General features: G+C 42.7%; 1 pseudogene; it reads right to left on the bottom strand.

Moving 5' to 3' along the window:
• Window positions 1-25876, bottom strand: part of LOC129653643 (pregnancy-associated glycoprotein 1-like) — a 39412-nt pseudogene extending 13536 nt beyond the window's left edge.
• Between the last annotated feature and the right edge of the window lie 245 nt (window positions 25877-26121).

Below are 26121 nucleotides of genomic sequence, written 5' to 3'. Positions count from 1 at the left end.
CGCATATCTTAAGCAGTGGATCAAAAAGGAAAATACTCTGGAAGGATTTGAAATACATAACTTTTACATGAAACTTGGCACCATGGCCTATTTTTAAGGAGACCAATAGAGGGTTGTCAGCTACTTCAAGCAAACTCGTGAGACCAGGACTGATTTAGGTTCCCCTCCCAAGTGTTCCTACAGCATCTTAAAGCTGTCCTCGCCCCATGTCACTTGTTCTTGCTTGAGTTTCTAAAACCCACACTTAACTCACCTGTAAGTATATATCAGTAAATCTTGTCTCATTATACCAGACTCTAATGTTAAGACAAGGCTAACACAATGATCAATTATTCCATTATGAGTGTTAGGTTACAGGTTCAAGTACTGTAATTGAACCTTAAATAACATTGTCTTAAATACAATACAATTTCAATTATCTTTTATATAATAATAGTGCAGGTCTCTCCACAGAAATGGGGACCCACTTATTTCTTGTCACATCTTCCACCTGTGCTACTTACCTCTGGTCTAATATGGCTGTTCTAGCCCCTGTCATTACATCTGCATTCCAGCTAGTGGGACAGAAAATAATACTTCCATTTGGAAGTGACATACCATCTCTACTCAAATTCCACGAAATTAAGTATCTTCATGGTCATGGCATATCTGGGGGTAGTGGGTCCACAGAAGGGAAGGGGAATGTGATCATACTATAGAACATTCATGATGAGTAACAAGGGCCACCACCCTTCATTCATGTGCCTGTAATTCATTCTTCTTTGGTTCTCCCACACAGCTTTCAGTCTGTTTTGGCTTGCAGATATGGATATGGATGAGGTTGTAAGAAACGAAATGGCCCGGGCTGTTCAAATATGGAGAAAACAAGAAAGGAAAGAAGATAAGAAAGTATAAAAATGCAAAATCTACAGGAAAGTATTCTTATAATAATAATTTTTCAGTAATTCAATTTAGGTGTACCTGTGTTGGGTGAATCAATTTATTAAATAAAAAATAAGAGAAATGTAAAATATAAATATATTCACTAAACCCAACAAAATAATAAGGCTAGATCACATTAAACACATAGTAGTATCAGGATTAGCTTGGATGCATATTGCAAAAAACTAAAACAACCATAACTTTAGCAAGACAAACTTGATTTTTCTCTCCCACTGAAATAAAGATGGAGGTGGGCCAGTGAGAGCTTGGGTGGTATCTATCTCCAATGTTACATGATTGTCCAATACAACTGCAGGTGTTCCAGCTACCACAACTAAAATCAAGGGAGCAGTTAGGAAGAAGGTAGGGAAGGGAAGACACTCATCTCTCAGCTAAATCAGCTCCTTGAAAGCAGTCTTCCAAGAAATCCCTCTTACAGGTCTGCTTGCATCTCAGTCACCAGTCATGACCAAGAGCACGGGTGGGAAGGAAATGCAGTCCTGTAGCTACTGGGCTCATGGCTATATAACAAACTATTTTCAGTTTTGAAAGAGAAGCAGAGAATAGATCATTTTGTAGGCAGCCAGCAGTGTCTGCCTTAAAGAACAAATCTTTTCTGAATATATTAGGCTGAACAGCTGGGCACAGTGTGGGAGCCAGGAGGAAGGAGCAGCAATGAAACACAGCTTGATGGATCTGAACTGTGCTCCAGGAAAAAAAAAAAAAAAAAGGACAGACTGGTCAGTAGAGATCTTCTAAGGACTGAAGTGAGGATTATACATACCACAGGACCCAATTTGTTTTGTAAACTGCTTTTCCAACTCAGGTCCCAAATCTCTCTCAATTCTTCAGCTTCTAAATATCTTATCTTTGTTACCTCATATTCTGACCTTCCTGTCTCACCTTCCTTCTTTCTGTTCACATCACTTCACCAACCATTCACCAGCATTTCAAGATGCAGTACTGAGGAGTTAGTAACACTTTCTTGAAATGGGTAGAAACACAATGACTATTTCTACTTTAATATTAGTTTCTCATGATCAAGGTCTATTGAAGGACTGATATGTCTAGAATTATGGAGATCTCACATTTCCTCTAAACTCCCAACCAAGAATGTTACTTCCTTGGACCTGGAAGGGATGCACTTACTTTTGGATCCACAGGTCTTAGCAGGACAGTAAGTCCCCTGTGTGTGAACAAGTTACATTTCAAAAGGGTGTTCAAAAATCCCAATTTCTTCTTAAGTCCAGCAAAGTTACTTAGACAGCCAACTAAGACAAATGGCTGTATGTTACTGCAGTTTAATAGCTTTATGTTAGTTTTCACACAAATAATCCATAAAAAACAAACACACAAAATAAAAGAAACACTTTTAATCTTGCAGTTCCTGGATAGGGCATGGCAACCCACTCCAGTATTCTTGTCTGGACAATCCCCATGGCAAGAGAAGCCTGGCTGACTACAGTCCATATGTTGCCAAAGTTGAATGCAGCTGAGCAACTAAGCACACTTTTAAAAATAGAATAGTAGTATCATCTAGATTACCACTGCATTTATGCTTCCTTTCAGACATCGCAGGCTTGAAATAAAAATACTGCACTATTGTACTCCATCAGCTTCCCTCGTAGCTCAGTCAGTAAAGAATCTGCCTGCAGTGCAGGAGACCCATGTTCAATCCCCTGGTTGCGAAGATCCCCTGGAGAAGGAAACGGCAATGCACTCCAGTACCCTTGCTGGAAAAAATCTCATGGACAGTGGATCCTGGTGGGCTGCAGTTCATGGGGTTGCAAAGAGTCAGGCCCGACTGAGCGACTAACACTTGCTGTTCTCCATACAGTTCTGTACAATAAAATACACAAAAGCACACCCACTTGTCTAGGATGTGTCCATGACAATATGCGTCAGATCTGTGAACTAACTGATGTGATTGCACATGCAAATGAACTTTTCATGTTGGAAAGTTTTCAATTTGAAGGTTTGTTTGTAACAGACTTGCTATTCAGGTGTTGAGTGATTGTATGTAGTGAATGAACAAGAGAGGAGCGTAAGGAGCTGCCTGTTGTTTCCATTTTTGCATGTATTATGGCCACTCTGAATAGAAATTCCATTGAGCATAATTGAGGCCCGCTGTATGGGAACATTGCCGCAAGTGACATAGGACAGGATTCCAGGATGTGGCAAAAGAGCCATGGTTGGTTGAAAAGAGCCAGGAGTGCAAATTAGGAGGAAACAACTTTTCAATGGTTTATGTGAAAGACTCGGCAAATATCTTCTGGATATGTTTGTAGTGATTGAGCTGTGATTTAGAGGAGCAGTCTCTGTTGCTCATTATGAGCAAAGAGAGGAGAATGAACCATGAAAATCGAACATGTGTCCCAGGTCAAGTGTATCTAGTATTAAAGAGATGTAAGTCATGTCCATTTTTCTGGTCCTTCCTGGAAAGAATTAGAGTAGTAAAGGAGGGAAGGTCCACACTATGCTAGCACTTTTCTTCTTCTGTCCAGTGAACATTGATTTCTAATGTCATTTCTTTATAAACAGAGGATGTACTTTATATGATTGAAGGCTTCTAATTTACTGTTCCATATAAAATTTTGGTGCTGTTCTGTGCCCAGGAACATGGGGCCCTGGAGGCTGGAAGGCTCTGTTTTGGCTGTAGAGAGCAGTGTATGGGGATCTGCTGTCGTCTGGGGCCTGGGGTATATCTTCAGTCTGGGTTCACATCTGAGGGGTTAACTCTAGTTGGGTTTAATTCTATCATCTTGCTCTTTATCTTCAGTTTCTCCCATGTTCTTTCTTCCCATGTCTCTTTTTATCCCTGACTTTTTTGTGACTGAGTAGGTTTTATGATTCCCTTGTATAGATTTTGTCACTTTATTAACTGTAACTTTTTAAAAGTAATTTTAAGATCCATAGTATGCATTGTTAACTTTCCAGTCTATCATTATTAATTATGGTAATTATTAATAAATATTAAATTATACATTTATCATTTCTTTGGCTGTGTTGGGTCTTAGTGTGGCATGCAGGATCTTCCTTGTGGTAGGGACTCTCTATTTGAGGAGGGCAAGCTCAGTACTTGCAGCATGTAAACTCTATTTCAGACATGCAGGCCTAGTTGCTCAGTGGCATGTGGGATTTTACTCCTCTGGCAAAAAAACAAACCAGTATCCCTTGCATTGCAAAACAGATCCTTAACCGCTCGACCACTGGGAAAGTCATTATAATTACCTTTTAATATATATTACATGTTGATCATTTGGCTACTGTTCCTTCCCCCTGTATATGCAGATTTCCCCTTTCTTTTAAATTCCTTCTGACTTGAGACCTTTTATAAAACATTTATTACATTGGTCTGTTGGTGGTAATGCAGTCTTGTAGTTGTTGTACGTCTGAGAAAGTATTTTATCTTGTTTTATTTATATGCATTTTTCTTGGGTATAGAATTCTGAGTCAATTCTATTTCTCTCAGCACTCTAAGATGTGGTGCCAGTGTCCTCTGGCTAACGTTGTTTCATATGCCTAGTCTGCTGTCATCCCCATTTTTTGTTCTACTGTGTCTGTTTTTGCTTCTGGTTACATTTCTTTGGTGATTGTTTTAAGCAATGAATTATGATGTGCCTCTGTATAGTTGTCATACTTCTTCTCCTTGAGTTAACTGAGCTTCTCTGTTTGTGGGTTTAAAGCTTTCAGCATATCTGGACATTTTTCAGCCAGTAATTATGAAGTTCTTTTCTCTATTCTCCTGTCTCTAACTTCCTGTTGGATTCCATCTACATATATTGTAGTATTCTTAAAGTTGTTTCAAAGTTCTGTGATGGACAATTAATTTTTCCCCACATCCTTTCCATTAATATTTTCCGTGTCTCTATTTAACATACTCAATACTCTTCAGCTTCATGAATATAAGGATTATTGCTGTAGTAACCATTTTAATGTCCTTCCTTGCTAATTATGTAATGTATATTTTTAACTGTGCTTTTACTAATTGATTTTTCCATCATTATGGATATTTTCTTGTTTCTTTGCACATCCGGAATTTTTTTTTTCTTTTTAAATTTATTTATCTTAATGTTGGGGAAACAGTGGAAACAGTGTCAGATTTTATTTTTCTGGGCTCCAAAATCACTACAGATGGTGACTACAGCCATGAAATTAAAAGACGCTTACTCCTTGGAAGGAAAGTTATGGCCAACCTAGATAGCATATTCAAAAGCAGAGACATTACTTTGCCAACAAAGGTTCGTCTAGTCAAGGCTATGGTTTTTCCTGTGGTCATGAATGGATGTGAGAGTTTGAATGTGAAGAAGGCTGAGCGCCGAAGAATTGATGCTTTTGAACTGTGATGTTGGAGAAGACTCTTGAGAGTCCCTTGGACTGCAAGGCGATCCAACCAGTCCATTCTGAAGGAGATCAGCCCTGGGATTTCTTTGGAAGGAATGATGCTAAAGGTGAAACTCCAGTACTTTGGCCACCTCATGCGAAGAGTTGACTCATTGGAAAAGATTCTGATGCTGGGAGGGATTGGGGGCAAGAGGAGAAGGAGATGACAGAAGATGAGATGGCTGGATGGTATCACTGACTCAATGGATGTGAGTCTGAGTGAACTCCGGGAGTTGGTGATGGACAGGGAGGCCTGGAGTGCTGTGATTCATGGGGTCACAAAGAGTTGGACATGACTGAGTGACTGATCTGATCTGATCTTAATCTGAGGATAATTGCAATATACTAACGGAACTAGGTCATCACTGCAAGTGACAGAGGACCAAGATTCCAAGACGTGGCACAAGAGCCATGGTCGGTTGAAAAGAGCCAGAAGTGCAAAAGAGGAGGAAACGATTTTTCACTGGTGTATGTGAAAAACTCAGCAAATATCATCTGAATTTGTTTGTGGTGATTGAGCGTGTTTTTACTGATTGATTTTTCCTTATTTTGGATATTTTCTTGCTTCTTTGCACATCTGGAAATTTTCTTTTTAAATTTATATATCTTAATCAGGGGATAATTACTTTACAAATTTGTGAAGGAACTAGGACAAATACTTTCACAATTTATATGGAAATTTTAAATTGGATGTTGAATGTGGTCATTTTTCCCTTTGGATGCTGGATGTTTTTTAAATATTCTAAATTATTCCTGGCACTGTTTGCAAACACTGTTAGTTTCTTGGAAACAGTTGTAATTTTTGAAGGCTTGCTGTTCACTTTTTTAATCTGAGATGAGACCAGCCTTTAGATGAAGTTTATTATTCCCCACTAGCAAGGCAATATTGTCTTCAAGGCCCTATACATGTCATGGAAATTATGAATAATTTCCACTCTGGTAGGTGAGGACACAATTAGACTTGGCTTAATTTGAAGCTCAAGGGTTGTTCCCTATAATTCAGACCAGTACGATCAACTCTCCACTGAAAACTGGAGGGGTATCATCTGTACCTTCCCACATTTCTATCTGTGTAGCTTTCTCCTGTGAACTCTTAACTGTCTAGGGTCTCAAATCTCTATTCTTGGGGAGACTGTTTGTCTCTGCCTAGATACCCCCTCCATGTATGTGTTGGAATATATTTCTAGAGTTGGGGAAATTTTAGAACTCACCTTATTTGCTCCCCACCCGCCTCCCCCCAGGAATCTATTCTCTGCTGCCAGATGTTTGATGTAAAAAAAAAACTACTCTTTCATTTGGAGTTGTTTGAGACAGGAGGATAAATGTGTCCTTTGCTCCTCTATGTCTACCAAAATGGAGGTCCCCCTGCAATCAGAACTCACTGAATGCATTGTGAATGCTAGGCACTGACTTCTGTGCATGGGTGCAGACTTGACTGGGGATAAGTGTTGGGGCCTTATGGAGCCCCAGTCTTGCTGAAGAAACATGCCAATTACAAATAGTATTTGCTATGGGGTTTGTTCAATTCAGTTCAGTCGCTCAGTCATATCCAACTCTTTGAAACCCCATGGATTGCAGCACGCCAGCCTCCCTGTCCTTAACCAACTCCAGAAGCTTGCTCAAACTCATGTCCATCAAGTCAGTGATGCCATCCAACCATCTCATCCTCTGTCGTCCTCTTATTGTTCTTTCAATCTTTCCCAGCAACAGGGTCTTTCCTAATGAGTCTGTTCTTTACGTCAGTTGGCCAAAGTATTGGAGCTTAAAGTTCAGATTCAGTCCGTTCAAAGAATATTCAGGGTTGATTTCCTTTAGCATTGACTGGTTGGATCTTCTTGCAGTCCAAGGGACTCTCAAGAGTCTTGTCCAACACCACAGTTCAAAAGCATCAATTCTTCATTGCTACTTTTTATGGTGCAAATGTCAATCCATACATGACAATTGGAAAAATCATAGCTTTGATTATATTGAACTTTTTTAGCAAAGTAATGTCTCTGCTTTTAAAAATGCTGTCCAGGTTTGTCATATCTTTTCTCCAAACAAGCCAGCATCTTTTAATTTCATAGCTGCAGTCATCATCTGCAGTGATTTTGGAGCCTCCCAAAATAAAGTCTCTCACTGTTTCCATTGTTTCTTCATCTATTTTCCATGAAATGATGAGACAAAATGCGATGATCTTCATTTTCTGAATGGGGAGGTTAAGCCAGATGCTTCACTCTCCTCTTTCACTTTCATCACGAGGCTCTTTAGTTCCTCTTCACTTTCTGCCATCAGGGTGGTGTCATGTGCATATCTGAGGTTATTGATATTTTTTCTGGAAATCTTGATTCCAGTTTGTGCTTCATCCAGTTGGGCATTTCTCATGATGTACTCTGCATATAAGTTATCAGGGTGACAATATACAGCCTTGACATACTTCTTTCTTGATTTGGAACCAGGCTGTTTTTTCCTGTTCAGTTCTTTCTGTTGCTTCTCGACCTGCATACAGATTTCTCAGAAGGCAGATAAGATGGTCTGGTATTCCAATCTCTGTAAGTTTTCCACAGTTTGTTGTGATCCACACAGTCAAAGGCTTTTGCAAATTCGATGAAGCAGAGGTAGGTGTTTTTCTGCAATTCTCTTGCTTTTTCTATGATCCAGAGGATGTTGGCAATTTGATCTCTGGTTCCTCTGCCTTTTCTCAATCCAGCTTGAACATATGGAATTTCATAGTATATGTACTGTTGAAGACTTGCTTGGAGAAATTACTTTGGTAGCATGTGAGATGAGTGCAACAGTGTGGGAGATGTACATTCTTTGAAATCAGCTTTCTTTTGGATTGGAATGAGTATGACCTTTCCAGTTCTGTGGCCACTGCGGAGTTTTCCAAATTTGCTAGCATAATGAGTGCAGCAGTTTAACAGCATCATCTTTTAGGATTTGAAATAGCTCAACTGCAATTCCATCACCTCCACTAGCTTTGCTCCTAGTGATACTTCGAAGGCCCACTTGATGTGCACCTCAGGATGTCTAGCTCTAGGTGGGTGATCATACCATTGTGGTTATCAGGTTTATAAATATCTTTTTTGTACAGTTCTACGTATTCTTTCAACCTCTTCTTAATATCTTCTGATTCTGTTAGGTACATATCATTTCTGTCCTTTATTGTACCCACCTTTGCATGAAATATTCCCTCCTATCTCTAATTTTCTTGAAAAGATCTCTGGTCTTTCCCATTCTGTTGTTTTCCTCTATTTCTTTGCACTGATAACTTAGGAAGGCTTTTTTTTTATATATATAATTCAATATCCAGTGATGATTTATTTTTATTTTTTTATTTTTAAAATTTACAAAATTGTATTAGTTTTTCCAAATATCAAAATGAATCCGCCACAGGTATACATGTGTTCCCCATCCTGAACCCTCCTCCCTCCTCCCTCCCCATACCATCCCTCTGGGTCGTCCCAGTGCACTAGCCCCAAGCGTTTTTTAAAATCTCTCCTTGCTATTCTTTGGAACTCTGCATTCAGATGGGTATGTCTTTCTTTTCTTCTTTGTGTCCTGCTTCTGTACTTCTGTAAGTTATTTGTCAGGCCTTCTCAAACAACCTTTTGCATTTCTTCTTCTTAGGGATGGTCTTGATATGGTATGTACAGATCACAAAATCAAAGATCATGTCATCCCGTTCCATTATTTCATGGCAAATACATGGAGAAACAATGAAAACAGTGACAAGCTTTATTTTCCTGGGCTCCAAAATCACTGCAGATAGTGACTGCAGCTGTGAAAAAAGAGACGCTGATCCTTGGAAGATAAAGCTATGAAAAACCTAGACAGCATACTAAAAAGCAGAGATATTGCTTTACCAGCAAAGGTCTGTGTAGTCAAAGCTATCGTTTTGTCAGAAGTTGTGATGGATGTGAGAGTTGGATCATAAAGAAAGCTGAGCACCAAAGCATTCATGCTTTTATAGCTGTGGTATTGGACAAGACTCTTGAGAATCCCTTGGAATGAAAGAAGATCCATCCGGTCCACCCTAAAGAAAATAAATCCTGAATATTCATTGGAAGGACTGAGGCTGAAGTTCAACCTCCAATACTTTCGCCACTTGATGGGAAGAACTGACTTATTAGAAAAGTCCCCGATGCTGGGAAAGATCAAAGGCAGGAGCAAAGGGGAAGAGAGAAGATGAAATTGTTGGGTGGCATCACCAACTTAATGAACCTGAGTTTGAGCAAGCTCTGGAAGTTGGTGATGGACAGGGAAGCCTGGTGTGCTGCACCACATGATACAGCAAGAAGTTAGCATGATTTAGCAAGTCCTCTGAACTAATGTACAGAGGACAATCAGGGAGCGCGCAGAAGTCTTTAAGCAAGGAGGAAGGAACAGTTTCTGGATAGCTGACAATGATAGGTTGGTAGGCCTTTTCAAACAAGAAAAGCTGTAGGGAAGCAATTCTATGCCAGGTTCAGAGAATGGTAAGAGAAAGGCAGGGAAGCAGTGCTGGGATTTCCCAGGGGACAACATCACTGTTCTATTAATCAATGCTCAATATTTTTAGGTGATTGGAAACATGAGTTTTTTTTTTTTTTTTTGGAAGTGGTAGAGCAAAGACTGATGCTGATGATGAACTCCAACATTTAGGCAAACTTATGTGAAGAGCCACATCATTGCAAGAGACCCTGCTGCTGGGAAAGATTGTTGGCACAAGGAGAGATGTCAAAAGGATGAGATGATGAGATGGCATCACCGACACAGTGGACATGAGATTGAGGAAACTCTGCAAAATAGTGAAAGACAAGGAAGCCTGTTTTGCTGCCATACATGTAATCACAAAGTGTCAGACATGACTTAGCAACTGAACAATACCAGTGAGGACACAGGGTCCTGTGAAGCCTCTGGCCCTGGTGGGAGTAGAGAAAGATTTAGGTGGAAGGGGAGGCTTCCCATCCTCTGGTACAAGCCCTTGAATTCAAGGCAAGGAGCACAAGATTTTGAATGTGTTACTGAACACTGTTTTCTAAAAAAACAAAAGCTGTTTTCTGCAGAAGTGAGAGCTTTGACTGAGTTTGTTCTCTAGATTTTAGTGACAAATGTGGAAGGGATCTGGAGTGGGCTATGTCTACAAAAACCAGGTGACCAGCTGCTGCAGGGCCAGGCTGTTGGTAGACATTCTGCACTAGGTGAAAAATGAATCCAGAGGTAAGGTGTCCCATCTAGAGTGTAGATGCCAATGTATCATATTATTGCAGCAGATCACTTCAATATTGTTTTGAGGTAAGTGAGAAATGCAGGACGGTTGGTTTGCTTTTGTCAATTTCTGTGGGTAGATGAATAAATGTCTGGTTCCTTCAATGCATGGTTGGAATCAGGCTTGGGAAAGCAAACTATATCAGGTCCACACATATTTCCTGATAAACAGCAGGCATAGGCAGGTTTTTAAGGCCACTTTAGGTATTTTAACCATGAGGGGCCAAACAGGCTGAAATAGGACTGTGCAGGTTGCCATACTTGTTGCTATGACAAATAGCCATAACAGCTACTTGTTGCTACACTGGAGATGTGGGAAACTGAAAAGAGACCAGAAGCCTTACAATGCTCCTTGCAGTGTGATTTCAGGCTAGAGGTAATTGGCAAGGAAAGGCTGCCGTGTAAGGCTGAGGAAGGGAGTAATCTGAGACAGTAATCATTAGCTCTTTTGGGAGCCCAGAAAACAGAAGCATCGGCTCAGTCAGAGTTCTGTGTCATGGTCCAGAAATAGATGTCATTTGGCTTGAATCAATATTTAGCCTTGGGGATGGCAGCCATAACCTCTAAACAAGATTTCCTTCTCCCCAGGTGGCAGAATAATTCATATTTGTTCCAGACTCAGGAACCCAGGAAGCCTTCTCAGGGCCACCTGCTCCTTGCAGGGACGTATGCAATCTAAAAGGTTGAAGTATCATCATGGTGCCCATTTTCCAGATGAGAAAACTGAGGTTAAGGGATTTGATCAAGGTCACACAGCTAAGTATGTGAAATGCCAGAACACACCTAGGATCAGTTCAGTTCAGTGGCTCAGTCATGTCCGAATCTTTGTGACCCCATGAATCACAGCATGCCAAGCCTGCTTGTCCATCACCAACTCCCGGAGTTCGCTCAAACTCACGTTCATCGAGTTGGTGATGCCATCCAGCGATCTCATCCTCTGCCGTCCGCTTCTCCTCCTGCCCCCAACCCCTCCCTGCATCAGGGTCTTTTCCAGTGAGTCAACTCTTCACATCAGGTGGCCAAAGTATTGGAGTTTCAGCTTCAGCATCAGTCCTTCCCATGAACACCCAGGACTGATCTCCTTAGAACGGACTGGTTGGATTTCCTTGCAGTCCAAGGGACTCTCAAGAGTCTTCTCCAACACCACAGTTCAAAGGCATCAATTCTTTCGTGCTCAGCTTTCTTCACAGTTGAACTCTCACATCCATACATGGCCACTGGAAAAACCATAGCCTTGACTAGACAGACCTTTGTTGGCAAAGTAATGTCTCTGCTTTTGAATATGCTATCTAGGTTGGCCATAACTTTCCTTCCAAGGAGTAAGTGTCTTTTAATTTCATGGCTGCAGTCACCATCTGCAGTGATTTTGGAGCCCCCCCCAAAATAAAGCCTGACACTGTTTCCACTGTTTCCCAATCTATTTCCCATGAAGTGATGGGACCAGATGCCATAATCTTCGTTTTTTGAATGTTGAGCTTTAAGTCAGCTTTTTCAGTCTCCTCTTTCACTTTCATCAAGAGGCTTTTTAGTTCCTCTTCACGTTCTGCCATAAGGGTGGTGTCATCAGCATATCTGAGGTGATTGATATTTCTCCTGGCAGTCTTGATTCCACCTTGTGCTTTTTCTACCCCAGCATTTCTCATGATGTACTCTGCATGTAAGTTAAATAAGCAGGGTGACAATATACAGCCTTGACATACTCCTTTTTTTATTTGGAACTAGTCTGTTGTTCCATGTCCTGTTCTAACTGTTCCTTCCTGACCTGCATTCAGGTTTCTCAAGAGGCCGGTCAGGTGGTCTGGTATTCCCATCTCTTTCAGAATTTTCCACAGTTTGTTGTGATCCATACAGTCAAAGGCTTTGGCATAGTCAATAAAGCAGAAATAAATATTTTCCTTGAACTCTCTTGCTTTTTTTATGATCCAGAAGATGTTTGAAATTTGATCTCTGGTTCCTCTGCCTTTTGTAAAACCAGCTTGAACAACTGGAATTTCATTGTTTATGTACTGCTGAAGCCTGGCTTGGATAATTTTGAGCATTACTTTACTAGCATGTGAGATGAGGGCAATTGTGCCATATATGAGCATTCTTTGGCATAACTTTTCTCTGGGATTAGAATGAAAACTGACCTTTTCCAGTCCTGTGGCCACTGCTGAGTTTTCAAATTTGCTGGCATATTGTGTTCTGCACTTTCACAGCATCGTCTTTCAGGATTTGAAATAGCTCAACTGGAATTCCATCACCTCCATTAGCTTTGTTTGTAGTGTTACTTTATAAGGCCCACTTAATTTCACATTCCAGGATGTCTTTCTCTAGGTGAGTGATCACACCATCATGATTATCTGGGTCGTGAAGCTCTTTTTGTACAGTTTCTCTGTGTATTCTTGCCTCTTTTTCTTAATATCTTCTGTTTCTGTTAGGTCCACACCATTTATTTCCTTTATTGAGCCCATCTTTGCAAGAAATATTCCCTTGGTATCTCTATTTTTCTTGAAGTGATCTCTAATCTTTTCCATTCTGTTGTTTTCCTCTATTATTTACATTGATGGCTGAAGAAGTCTTTCTTATCTCTGCTTGCTATTCTTTGGAACTCTGCTTTCAGATGCCTATGTCTTTCCTTTTCTCCTTTGCTTTTCACTTCTCTTCTTTTCACAGCTATTTTTAAGGTCTCCTCAGACAGCCATTTTGCTTATTTGCATTTCTTTTCCATGGGGATGATCTTGATCCCTGTCTCCTGTACAATGTCACAAACCTCCATCCATAGTTCATCAGGCACACTGTCTATCAGATACAGTCCTTTACATCTATTTCTCACTTCTGCTGTATAGTCCTCAAATTGTGTTTTTTGCTCCATACCCACTGGGAGTGGTGGGTAGTCATCTGGCACTATTGTTTAGGCAGAAGCAAGCAATATTCAGGCTTCAATTGAAGAAAGTAAGGAAAACCACTAGACCATTAAGCTATGACCTAAATCAAATCCCTTATGATTATGCAGTGGAGATGAAAAATAGATTCAAGGGGTTAGGTGTGGTAGCCTGAAAAATTATGGATGGAGGTTTGTAACATTGTACAAGAAGTAGTGACCAAAACCATCCCCAAGAAAAACAAATGTGAGCAGGCAAAGTGGTTGCCTGAGGAGGCCGTCAAAACAGCTGAAAAATAAGAGAAGTGTACAGCAAACAAAAAGGGAAAGATATACCCAATGAAATGCAGACTTTCAGAGAATAGCAAGGAGAGATAAGAAAGTCTTTGTAAGTGAAAAGTTCAAGAATTAGAGGAAAATAATAAATTGTAAAGAGTATAGATCTCTTCAGGAAAACTGGATATACCATAGGAATACTTCATGCAAAGATGGGCACAATAAAGTACAGAAAATTCAAAGACCTAACAGATGAGCAGATGAGATTAAGAATAGGTAGCAAGAATGCACAGAAGAACTATACCAAAATGGTCATAATGACCCAGATAGAGATGATGTTGGGTTCACTCATGTAAAGCCAGGTATACTAGAGCATGAAGTCAAGTGGGCCTTAGCATCACTACAAGCAAAGCTAGTGGAGGTGATGGAATTTCAGCTGAGCTGTTTAAAACATCCTAAAGAATGAGACTGTAAAAGTGCTGCATTCAATATATCAGCAAATTTGGAAAACTCAGCAGTGGCCACAGTGATGGAAAAGGTCAGTTTTCATTCCAATCCAAAAGAAAGGCAATTCCAAAGAATGTTCAACCTATCATGCAATTGCGCTCATCTCACTTGCTAGCAAGGTAATGCTTAAAATCCTTCAAGCTAAGCTTCACAGTACATGAACTGAGAACTTCCAGATGTACAAACTGGTTTGAAGAACCAGAGATCAAATTACTAACATCCATTGGACCATAGAGAAAGCAAGGGAATTCCAGAAAAACATCGACATCTACTTCACTGACTATGCTAAAGCCTTTCACTGTGTGCACCACAACAAACCGTGGAAAAGTCTTAAGAGAATGGAAGTACCAGATCACCTTATGTGTCTCTTGAAAGTCTGTATGTAGGTCAAAAAGTGGCAGTTAGAATCAGACATGGAAAAACTAAATGATTTAAAATTGGGAAAGGAGCATGACAAGGTATACATTGTCACTCCAGTTATTGAACTTGTATGTTGGAAAGATAATTTGATATGCTGGACTGCATAAATCCCAATATGGAATATAGATCACTGGGAGAAATATCAACATCCACAGATATGAAGATGCTGTTGCTGCTGCTAAGTCAAGTCAGTTGTGTCCGACTCTGTGCGACCCCATAGACGGCCGCCCACCAGGCTCCCCTGTCCCTGGGATTCTCCAGGCAAGAACACTGAATGGGTTGCCATTTCCTTTTCCAATGCATGAAAGTGAAAAGTGAAAGTGAAGTTGCTCAGTCGTGTCCGACTCCTAGCGACCCCATGGACTGCAGCCCACCAGGCTCCTCCATCCATGGGATTGTCCAGGCAAGAATACTGGAGTGAGGTGCCATTGACACCACACTAATAGCAGAAAGCAAAGAACTAAAGACAAACTGATAAGGAGAGGAGGTGAAAAAAGCAGGTTTAAAACTCAACGTTCAAAAAACTATTACCAAAAAAATACTCAACATTCACGTCATCCAGTCCCATCACTTCATGGCATGTAGATGAGGGAGAGGTGGAAACAGTTGCAGATTTTATTTTCTTGGGCTCCAAAATCACTATGGACCTTGACAGCAGCCAAAAAATTAAAAGACACTTGCTCCTAGAAAGGACGAGTCTTTGAAAACCTTGGACAGTGTACTGAAAACCAGAGACTCAATTTGGTACAGAGGTTTGTAGTGTCAAAGCTATGATTTTTCCAGTAATCATATACAGATGTGAGATCTGGACCTTAAGAAAGGGTGAATGCCAAAGAATTGAGCTTTTGAACTGCAGTGTTTGAGAATATTCTTGAGATTCCTTTATACAACAAGGAGATCAAACCAGTCAATCTGAAAGGAAATCAACATCTGACCCCTGCTGTCTTAACTGAGGCATCTACTGAGGGTCTCCAGGTGGAAAGAATGGATGCTTCCCCCGCGAAAGTGCCTAACCATGGCAGCTGCAAACAAATAGTTTGTAGCTCCACCCCTGGAGGAAGCTCAGGAAGGCTGAAGGCTCTGTGTACCCTGGGTCTCCTAATACCTGCATTTCATTCTCCCCAGCAGCATTGGAGGCCAACGAAGGGGAATTCTTGGCCCTGGAGGAGGGGGATGGCTCAGTGATCCACTGGGGCCACCACTTACCAAGAAGGACTGGAAAGGACAGAGAAGGCAGGCGGCAGAGAGCTGGTGACTAAGGTGTGGAAACAAAAGAGAATCAGCTCTACATGAAGTACCTCACCCAAACTCCCCTGGAGGACAAGCCCAGAGATAAGATCATCTGAGATGGGATGAAGAGAGTTTATTTCATTACCCCTTATAATTCCTCTGAATGAGGAGATGGTGGAGTTGGTGGGCCATCACAAACTCTTCCATGGACCAGACCATCCCCCAGGCATTATCCTTGGGGCTGTCTCTCCCCAGTTTCAGTCATGTACTTCTGGAGGAAACTGAAAATCATGTGTGCTGCTGAGCCAGGGCCAATGACCATGTAAAGCCAATCATAGGACCCCATGGCCATGCCAGGATGGCTGATCTAGGGCTGTAATGTGAACTGAGGTGGGTCAGTCAGAGAACACCCTTGAACTCTAATGGCTTCGAGCTTCTTTCCTTACTAGGAGATGCCTTTGGGATATAAAACCCTAGGGAAGATAGCTTGGACTCCCTCACTAGGTGTAGGAGCCTTAAGCAAGAAAGTTTTCAGGCTAAGACGATCAAAGAAGAGGGAAGGGAAAGAGCCAGGGTGAGAGAGAAATGATAACTTCTGATTTCTTGGGTCCATTCACTGAGATCTTTGTATTTGCTCTGATTTTGTGTCCTGTATTCCCAGAATCATTTCAATGAGTCTCCCTTTCCTTGAAGCTAGTTGGAGGTGGGCTCCTCTCAACTGTGATTCAGACTTTGTTCTAGATCCTTCCGATCATTGTACACCTCCCAGACTCAAACAGAGACACCCATTTGTTTCAGCACCATTATGAGTGAAATCCTTTATTCTTTAATGAGAATAGGGTTTGCAAGCCACCAAATACAGTTCACCAGCATCCTGGGCAAGAGTGCCCTAAGTGTGAGTGATTGCTCAGAGGAGCCTTACTGATTCCTGAACCACACCAAGCATTTACACTGCCTGTGCCAGGCCAATCCTGTCATTTCCTCAATCATAAACCGAGAGTACTGCACCAGGAAGACGTCACCCAAGATCCAGGTCTCTGTAGATATATTCACAGTGTTCTCTTTAAAGGTGGTATAGCAGTGGCCTCTAGAATCCTGGAGGAGTCCGAGACACACACCTCAGTCAGCCTGAGCTCTTACCTGCAACTCCCGCCAATATTCAGACCCAGCATAATTATTGGTTTTATTTCCCTGTTTTGGTAAGTATCAAAGGGTTTTATGAGCAGCAGGGGATGTAAGAGTTCATCCAAAACCAAAACAGAACAAGACCATGGGATTGCCAGGAGGAAGGGTGTCGGGGAGGGGAGGACTGGGAGCTGGGGATACAGCAAAATGATAATAAACAAAGTCCTACTGTAGAGAGTAGGGAACTATATTCAATATCCAGTGAATATCCTTAAACGAATGTATATTTTTTAAGTGTGTAACTGAATCACATTGCTGTGCAGCAGAACTTAATGCAACACTGAAGATCAGCCATACTTCAATAAAATTTTTAGAAAAGAACAAGTGTGTCCATAGTTCTCCTCACTCCCTGTTTCTTTCCTTCTGATTCCTGCTCGTTGTTTTCTCTGCAGAGAATGCTGGTTCTCCTCCTGTGTCCCCACAATCCATACTTTATTAAAAAACCTTGATTTTGTATTGGAGTATAGCTGATTAACAATATTCTGAGCTTCATGTGGACAGTAAAGAGTCTCAACCATATGTATCCGTGTATCCTGGTCCCAAAGATACCCCTCCGATCCAGGTTGTCATATAACTGAGTGGAGTTCCCTGTGCTACACAGTAGCATGTTGTTGGTTATCCATCTTAAATAGAGCAGTGCCCACAACATGTTCTTGAAGACTTAACTCAGGAACTCTGGGAAGTTTCCTTCGGCCCACATTCACCCTCTTTGGCCACTCCAGGCTTGGGTGGGTAACATACTTTGGTTCCCCATCCCCACCATTCAGTCCATAGCCCTCATCACCCTAGGAAGTCCCCAGTGCCCCAGTGCAGAGCACCTTGGGATGTCATTTGCATGGAATCCAGTGAAGTTTTGCCTGGAACCAAGCAACCCTCCACATGGCTCCATGAGTTTACAGTTTTTGAATTCCTGAAATTCCCTCCCTTCCTCAAAGCCTTCTTTGAGCCCATCAGCCAGCTCTGAACTTCCACAGGGAGCTGACATGAAGCCTCCACCCTGTGCCGAGGCTGAGCAGTCACTGTGCACCCTTTATTCACATTAGCATCCAGCATCCCCCAGAGGAGTCAGGTATCCCAACTCACAAAGGAAGCACCTGGCCAGAGCAAGGGGAAGATGCATCAGAGAACTAGGGTGACCACGTAATTTATCATCCAAACCAGGAAAACTGCGAGATGGGAAGGGAGACTGTTAATCCCTATGGTGGGAAAACACACTGTGAATGTCCACAGCCATTCTCCTTGTCACATGGCCTATTACAGTGACCACTAGAGCTGACTTTCATGTTCATGAATCTGAGGTTTCAGATTGAATTAAAGCTCTTTGAGGACTGAGGACCATAGTGTTCCGCTCTCCTTGTGACTCCCACCATGCCAGCATGGTGTAGGGTCTCCACATTTATTTCAGGATGATCAGTGTCCCAGGTGGCCCTTTACTCTCAAGTGGTTCATGTTGTGGGAGGCTCTGGCCCAGCAACAGGGCTCAGCTGCATCTGCAATAGTGCCAGATGGCCTTCAGAGGGTGGCCTCCTCCCAGCAGCAGCCCAAGGATTCCTGCAAGTTTCTATTTGAGAACCACTCCTCAGGGTTCTCCCCTCACCTTGAGGATGTAGGCTTGAGCTGGGACTGGGTATTTGATGCCATTTATAGTGAAGATAATAGAGGGCAGGGTATTGATCCCAAAACATGAAACGTAGTGTTGTTAGAGAGAGGGAGAGAGGTTGGCCCTGGAGATCCTTCTTGTGTGTGGAGACTGGGAGTGATTCTGGGGCATGACCCTTCCCCATGGAAGCCTGTGGTGTGGCGCTGATGAGCTTCTGGATGTTATTGACCAGTCTTCTTGGGCCAAGGATCAGTGATGTCCTAGAGTCCACAAGGCCCTCGCAGCCACCAGAAGCATTAACCTTTCTTTTCATGGAGATACTGAGAGGCAGTGTGACAAAGCGGGCATCAAGGCCACTCTCAGTCTCCCCAGAGCTGCCGCCTTCCCAACTGTCTCTTAAACAGCCCTCCATCTTTTGCGCTGACTCTTTTCTTTGCTCTTGACATGGCATCTTCCTTGACATCCTTTAATGCAGTACTTGAACACACCAGGATATTTTGTATCTTGACACAAGCTGGACTTCCTTCCTAGAAGAGTCCCCTCACCTTTGACTAGCAAATTTCTTCTCATCTTCCAGATTCCACCTTAATTGTCATTGATTCACAGAAGAATTTCCCTCAGTGTTTATCAGTCTCCTGTCTTGGTCAATTTCTGTAGACCCTTTCTTATGTATGCTGCTGCTGCTGCTGCTGCTAAGTCACTTAGGTCGTGTCCGACTCTGTGCAACCCCATAGACGGCAGCCCACTAGGCTCCCCCATCCCTGGAATTCTCCAGGCAAGAACACTGGAGTGGGTTGCCATTTCCTTCTCCAATGCATGAAAGTTAAAAATGAAAGTGTAGTCACTCAGTCATGTCCGACTCTTAGCGACCCCATGGACTGCAACCTACCAGGCTCCTCTGTCCATGGGATTTTCCAGGCAAGAGTACTAGAGTGGGGTGCCTCTCATATCTAGCATGTACCAAAGTCACAATTCACTATGTGTGTGTGTCATTTCTTGTGCATCTGCCTTCTTAGATGTGAGGGCGAGTTTTATTCTCATTGCCTCCCTAAAGTGCCTGGCACACAGTGGATGCCCAAGGCTTGTCTGTTTAGTGAGTGAATGAAGACTGTGAAAATAACAAATGAAAAACATCCAGAGAGCTGTATCTGGTGGGAAACAAATAGTGAGTCAACCACAGAGTGAAGTTGGAGATTTGCAGGGACAGTAGATTCTCATAATGGAGGGAGAGAGGGGCGCCTCTGGCAGAAGGTGTCTCCCAGCACTGCTCCTACAAACCAGTTCAGACCCTGAGACCCTGGCCAAGAAATACATGGCTAGCCCACGGAAACTCCAAAGGACAAGTCAGCTTTTGTCTGAGGGTATCACACAGAATCCTATCAATTATGCCTCTTGTCCTCAGGTCACTCCTGGATCCCACCTTCCTGATTCTCTGTTATAGCCCCTGCCCCAGTGTATGTCCAGGTATGTGTGGTGTCTTTTTTATTAGTTGCTTTCAAGTGTTAAGACTGCAGCCAGCCTCTCTCCACTGCTGGGTAGCTGCTTCCTAAGGAGACCAGTTTTCCCCATTAGCTCAGGATGTTCCCTGTTTTTAAACTGACATTTATCTGTATTGAAACTTCCTTGGTCCCAGGTATCCCTGGACAGTTGGTCATCTTATAAATCTGTTCAGGCTGGTATAATCCTCCCTGATCCTCTGTTCACCAGACTGTAGAGTCCTCTAACTATGCTCCATGCCTCATAGGGCAGTGCGTGCAGCCCTCTCCCAGCTGAACAGACCACTCCGAATCCTTTTAGGACCCTGATCAGAGCCATGCTCAGAAGGCCTGGGGATTATGAACCCATGGGTTGTTTGCGTATCTATGTGTTTATATGTTTGTTTGTATATGTGTTTGTACGTGTCTCTAATTGTGCTTTTGTGTCTCTGACTAGCTATGCGTGATTATATGTGTCTCTGTTTATATGTGTCTGCTTGTGTGTTTACATGTGTCTGTGTGTCTGTCTGTGTCATTGTGGGTGGTGTATATGTCTATGTCACTATGTGTCTGAGAATCCATTTGTGTGTGTCTGCCTGTGTCCGTGTACAGATGTGGAGCATCACTAGGGCTGACCCTCAGAGGTAGAGGCTTACCAGTCCATGTGTATAGGCCAGTCTCCCGCTTGGATCAATGGTTCTCAGTTGAGTGCTCCCTGGTTGTAGGCTTTGTCCACCCCACAAAACATCACCACACTGCATCTGTAGAGAGAAAAGAAGGGGAGATCTTTGGAGGACAGTAACAACAGCACTGTTGGAGAGCTTGTGTTTGTGCTTGTCTACCCACCAAGGCCCTAATAAGGTCTCCATTTACAGATGCAGAAATCAAGGCTAGGAGCAATTGAGATCCAGACTGAGGTCAGTAACAGGCTAATGAGTGTCAAAGAGGAGGTTAGAAGCTGAGTCACATGGCTGGGCTCCACCCACTATGTCTTCTGAAGAGGCCCAGGACCTCCTGCTACCTGTGTGCTCAGAAACCCTCAGATGACACAGTTCTGAAGAGTTTTTGCTTTCCCCTTGTCCAGCTTGTCATTTTTCAGGAAAATCAAAGCCTGAGTGTGCTAAGGATGTGGGGTCAGGTCACCCAGAGTTGACTCTACTAGCCTGTGACCTCTACTGTCCAAAGGGCCCCACACTCAGAAAGGACCCCCACCTCTGCTCTCCCTGTCTTAAAATGACTAATATTTCTTGAACAAGGGATCACACATTTTGTTTTGTGTCCCGCACTTTTATTATTCATTGGCTCCTGAAAATTGGGTAGCTGGTCCTGGGCTCCCAGTCCTAATGAGGAAGGACAGATATCCACCATCCTTCTCCTTCCTTCCTTATCAAATTCATAAGCAAATCATACAGCTTTTTCCTCCAACTTGTTTTGTGTTGCCTTCCATTAATCTTCCTCCTCACTCACCCCCCTAGACCAAGTTACTGGTCTTGAGCCCAGGGGCAGGGATGTGTTCCAATAAAACATTATTTATAAAAACCAGCGGTGATACCAGGTAGGGCTCTGGGGCCATAGTTATCCTGGGTTAGGTTATCTCTCAGGATACTTCTTTATCAAGTGTTCTATAATTCTGATGCAACTGAAAGTATCTTACAGCTAATTTGGAGAAAGTGATTGTCCATCTCTGATTTACTTTCTCAAGTAGAAGGCAAAAATAGGCTCAGAAATGGCACTTTGATTCTTTAGGTTGTCAAAGATCAAGATGGCTCCAGAGAAGGATATGTTGTGGTAGTTCAAGCCCAAGATGCCATCAAAAGGTATACCTTCAAACCTGGATTCCGCCAGGCTTAGACCGAATGGCTGGTCAGTGCTTACAAGGTCCCCAATCTGTGGGAGAGAAGAGTGTTCCCACTTACAGATATGTGAAGTGGGGCTATGACTGACCTGGGGTGCATTGCTGTTACATCCTCAAAGAATTGAGGCTGGGCTGTGTCTGGTGGACCTCAGATGGTTAGACCAAGCTGGGAGGGGAATTTGGGTTCCATTTGTGAGAGGATGTGAATTTTAAAACATCTGCCCCTCTGAAAAACACCACCTGAGTGAGTCAAATTGGCCTTGTGGCTTCTGTCCAGGTGGGGCAACCAAGAGTCAGGCCAGGACCCATTGGTGCCACCTTGTGGACAAAACGATTGAGAGCAAGATAGCCTTCTCTTGGACATGACCTAATGACAGGAATGGACTGCATTCTCTGTAAGGTACTGTGGATGGATTCTGCATCTGTCTTGGAAGACAGAAGCCAAAAATGCAATCTTACTTACAGGGTTCTATGAAATTACTGCTTGGAAATTCACTTCTGGGGACATGTGTGTATTTCTGTGTGTATGAAAGACAAAGAGAGAGAGGGGACCTACTCAAGTACTTTGGAGAGGCAGGCCATAGGTTTCATTAGACTCTTAAAGGTCCCCTAGAGTGAGAACTCATTTATCAGGCCCCCTGACATCTCTGGCCTCCAGTTTCCCATTCTGAATACTTGAAGTCCTTGACTGCCCCAGAGTCCCCAGGTCAGTTTTACTCTGTCCCCAAACACCCCACAGCAACTTCAGTCCTGAAAAGCCAGCCTAAGTACACCTTTTACCACATGTGTGCCCTCAGCAATGCCCTTGCTGTCTGCACCTCAGTTTCCTCATATGTCTCATGAGCTAATCAGAGTAACTGCTGTGTGGGGTTGTTGCAGGATTAAACCAGTTATCACCTGAAAGTGCCTGGAACAGTCTGTGAATATAAAAGTGTGTGCTTTTTTCCCCTCTTCTCGCTCCCAGAAAAATGAACCTTGAACTGCTCATGGGCAGAGGAGCTGCATGTCCACACCTCAAGCCACTCTCTGGGTTAGCTAATCTGCTCCTGTGTCACCAGGGGCACTGCTCCCCAGAGACATGATCCTGTGGGTAATATGGCCAATATCTATGGGAGTTAGGCTAGGAAGGGTCCTGTCAGATGGTCTTGCATCTGTCTTGCAAGCAGTGGTCACTCCATAACCAGTCCTGACTCAGCTTCTGTTTATATGTTACCCAAACCGTGTCATAAGCAAGAAATCCCATCATGTTTCTAGATCCATAAGCTATCCTGAAGGTCTTTTGTGTAGGCTGGAAGGTGGAAGAATTGTAATGTCTAAACTTAACTTGTATAGCTGCAGACACAAGAGATGAGTGTCATCAGGTGCCAAAGGTGGAAACAGGGTGGCATAGCAAGTGAAAGATGGTCAGGGTACGGGGTCTCTGTACTCACAACAGGCTCAGTTCAGTTCAGTTCAAGTCAGGGGCTCAGTCGTGTCCGACTCTTTGTGACCCCATGAATAGCAGCAGGCCAGCCCTCCCTGTCCATCACCAACTCCCGGAGTTTACTCAAACTCATGTCCATCGAGTTGGTGATGCCATCCAGCCATCTCATTCTCTGTCATCCCCTTTTCCTCCTGCCTCCAATCCATCCCAACATCAGAGTCTTTTCCAATGAGTCAACTCTTCGCATGAGGTGGCCAAAGTACTGGAGTTTCAGCTTCAGCATCATTCCCTCCAAAGAAATCCCAGGGCTGATCTCCTTCAGAATGGACTGGTTGGATCTCCTTGCAGTCTAAGGGACTCTCAAGAGTCTTCTCCAACACCACAGTTCAAAAGCATCAATTCTTCAGCACTCGGCTTTCTTCACAGTCCAACTCTCATATCCATACCTGACCACTGGAAAAACCATAGCCTTGACTAGACAGAACTTTGTTGGCAAAGTAATGTCTATGCTTTTCAATATGCTATCTAGGTTGGTCATAATTTTCCTTCCAAGGAGTAAGCGTCTTTTAATTTCATGGCTTCAGTCACCATTTGCAGTGCAGGACTGGGGCAAAAGAGGGAGGGCACCTACAAGTCAGATGAGCCTGTATCAAAGACAACCTGGAATTCCTGAGAGGGTGTTCCAATGGTGATGTTACCCACGTAGAGCATCTACAGGGAGAAGGAGGCAGTGGGTTAATGCAGAACTGGCTACCCTCTATTCCCACATTGCTACCTCCCTTTGAGTGTCACATATCTCTTGAGATAACTTTATAACCACTGTGCAGCTCACAGCATTTGATCACAGAGGTGCTTGCATTTATTTTTTCCCTGTGCTACATTGTATGCAGGATATTGATTCTATGACCAGGTTTTGAAGTGGAACCTCCTGCATGAGAAGCCCAGAGGCATAACCACTGGGCCTCCAGGACCGCTGGACACCCAGGGAAGTCCTGGTGCCTTCGTTTGGGAAGCTCTGTAGTCTCTTCAAACCAAGCTTAGCACCCCTTCTCCAGGAGGTCCTTCTTGATCAACTGCAGTCACTCCCTTTAAACTCAGACCACATCCAATCAACACCACACAGGTGACCCTTTGAATTGACATGTATTTACTCTTTACGTGATACCTCCATATGAGCCCCAGTGCTAGGTTAAAGCACCAGGGGGCGCTGTGTAGCACCATCCTCCCAAAACACTCACATCCATGATGTTCCTCGGGGTGAATAGTTATATTTGAGCCACGAGAAGAAATCTGGGACAGTCTGTAAGCATGCTCCTTCAGGAAATTGTTCAGCATGTTTTTTTTCACCGAGGGTATTTCTCACCGTCTTCACTTTCCTTAGAGGTATTCTTTCACTGAACATTTGACAAAGAAAACAAAGAAGATGCTAAAATTATCTTTCAGTGTTAAGGTATAACTGTCATTGTAATGGCACTGTGTACTTTCCAATCATTTTTATGAGTCACCTTATTATAAGATTTTTATGCATATTCTATGGAAAATACATAGATTTGAATAAAGATTTTGTTCTGTAATGTTGGGTAAGCCATATGACCATGTAGGGTCTCAGTGTCCCCTTCGGTAAAATGGTGGAATGTAACGATTCAAATCCTCCAAATAGGATATCTTGGGGATAGTGAAGTGATGCATATAAGGCGCCTGATAAATAGGAAGTCTCAACATGACAGCCACTAGCATTGCTGTTGCCACCCCACTGTATCCTTCTCATAGAAGCTCAGTGAAGGAGGTAGAAGGGGGATTCCTGTCTCTTTTACAAGGGAGGAATTAGAAATGCAAGAGTCCTGTGAATTGGCTGTGGTCACACTGCTTGTCAGATATAAAACAGTGTATAAGTAGCTCTCCGAATCTTTCTCCAATTTGAAAAAGAAAACATAGTTGACAAAATAATCCAGGAGATAGGGAAAACATTAGGGAAATGTAGAGGCTCAAGAAGGAAGGATGAGTCAAATGAAAAATTAAAAGAAAACAGCAAGAGAGAAATACACTCAGAGCCTTCCAAAGAGATGGAGAGATAAATGACAATGATACAGAGATGCAGACATAGACATGAAGTAGAGAGGGAACAAAGAGAACATGCTATATAAAATGTAGAAAAGTACTATTCCACAGGACCACACCTACATCTGCATTGACTGTGCTCTGAACAATTGCAAGGAGCTCCAGTTTCAATAGGTCATGACATGACTGGACCCGAAGAGTTGTGCAGCTATGCAAATCTACACCAAGTCCCTTGGGACCCACAGTTCCTATAGCAATGTACTTATCAATGAGCAAGTGTTGAACTTTAAAATTGCCGGGGAAATATTCCATTCCCTTCTAAACCTGATGAATAGAATAATCAGATGAAAAGAAAAATCACAAAAAGGAAGATGATGTGGCTTAGTCTCCATACTTACATAACTCTGCAATCTGTGAAGGCCACTAAGTCGAGGAGCACAAGCCACTTCATGCTTCTTTCCTGGCTCCAAGTACTCAGGGAAGTTCAGGTTCTTAACATGTAGTGGTGACTGAGAGTGCCTAGTTATATATGCTCTGACATGCCCTAGTTTAGCCCTTTAGGCCAATAATAGGTCTGGGGAAAAAAAAAAAAAGGTCTTGATAAAATGTTAACCTTCATCAGTGTCCTTGGCGAGTGGACTTTGAAGCTTCTCAGAATACAGAGAATTGAACTGTAATCTCTTCCTTGAAGGTTGG

This window comes from Bubalus kerabau, chromosome 5 (assembly GCF_029407905.1).
Source record: "Bubalus kerabau isolate K-KA32 ecotype Philippines breed swamp buffalo chromosome 5, PCC_UOA_SB_1v2, whole genome shotgun sequence".
In the NCBI taxonomy this organism is placed as follows: Eukaryota; Metazoa; Chordata; class Mammalia; order Artiodactyla; family Bovidae; genus Bubalus; species Bubalus kerabau.
The sequence above is the reverse complement of the archived record's forward strand: the minus strand, read 5'-3'. Positions and strand labels throughout refer to the sequence as shown.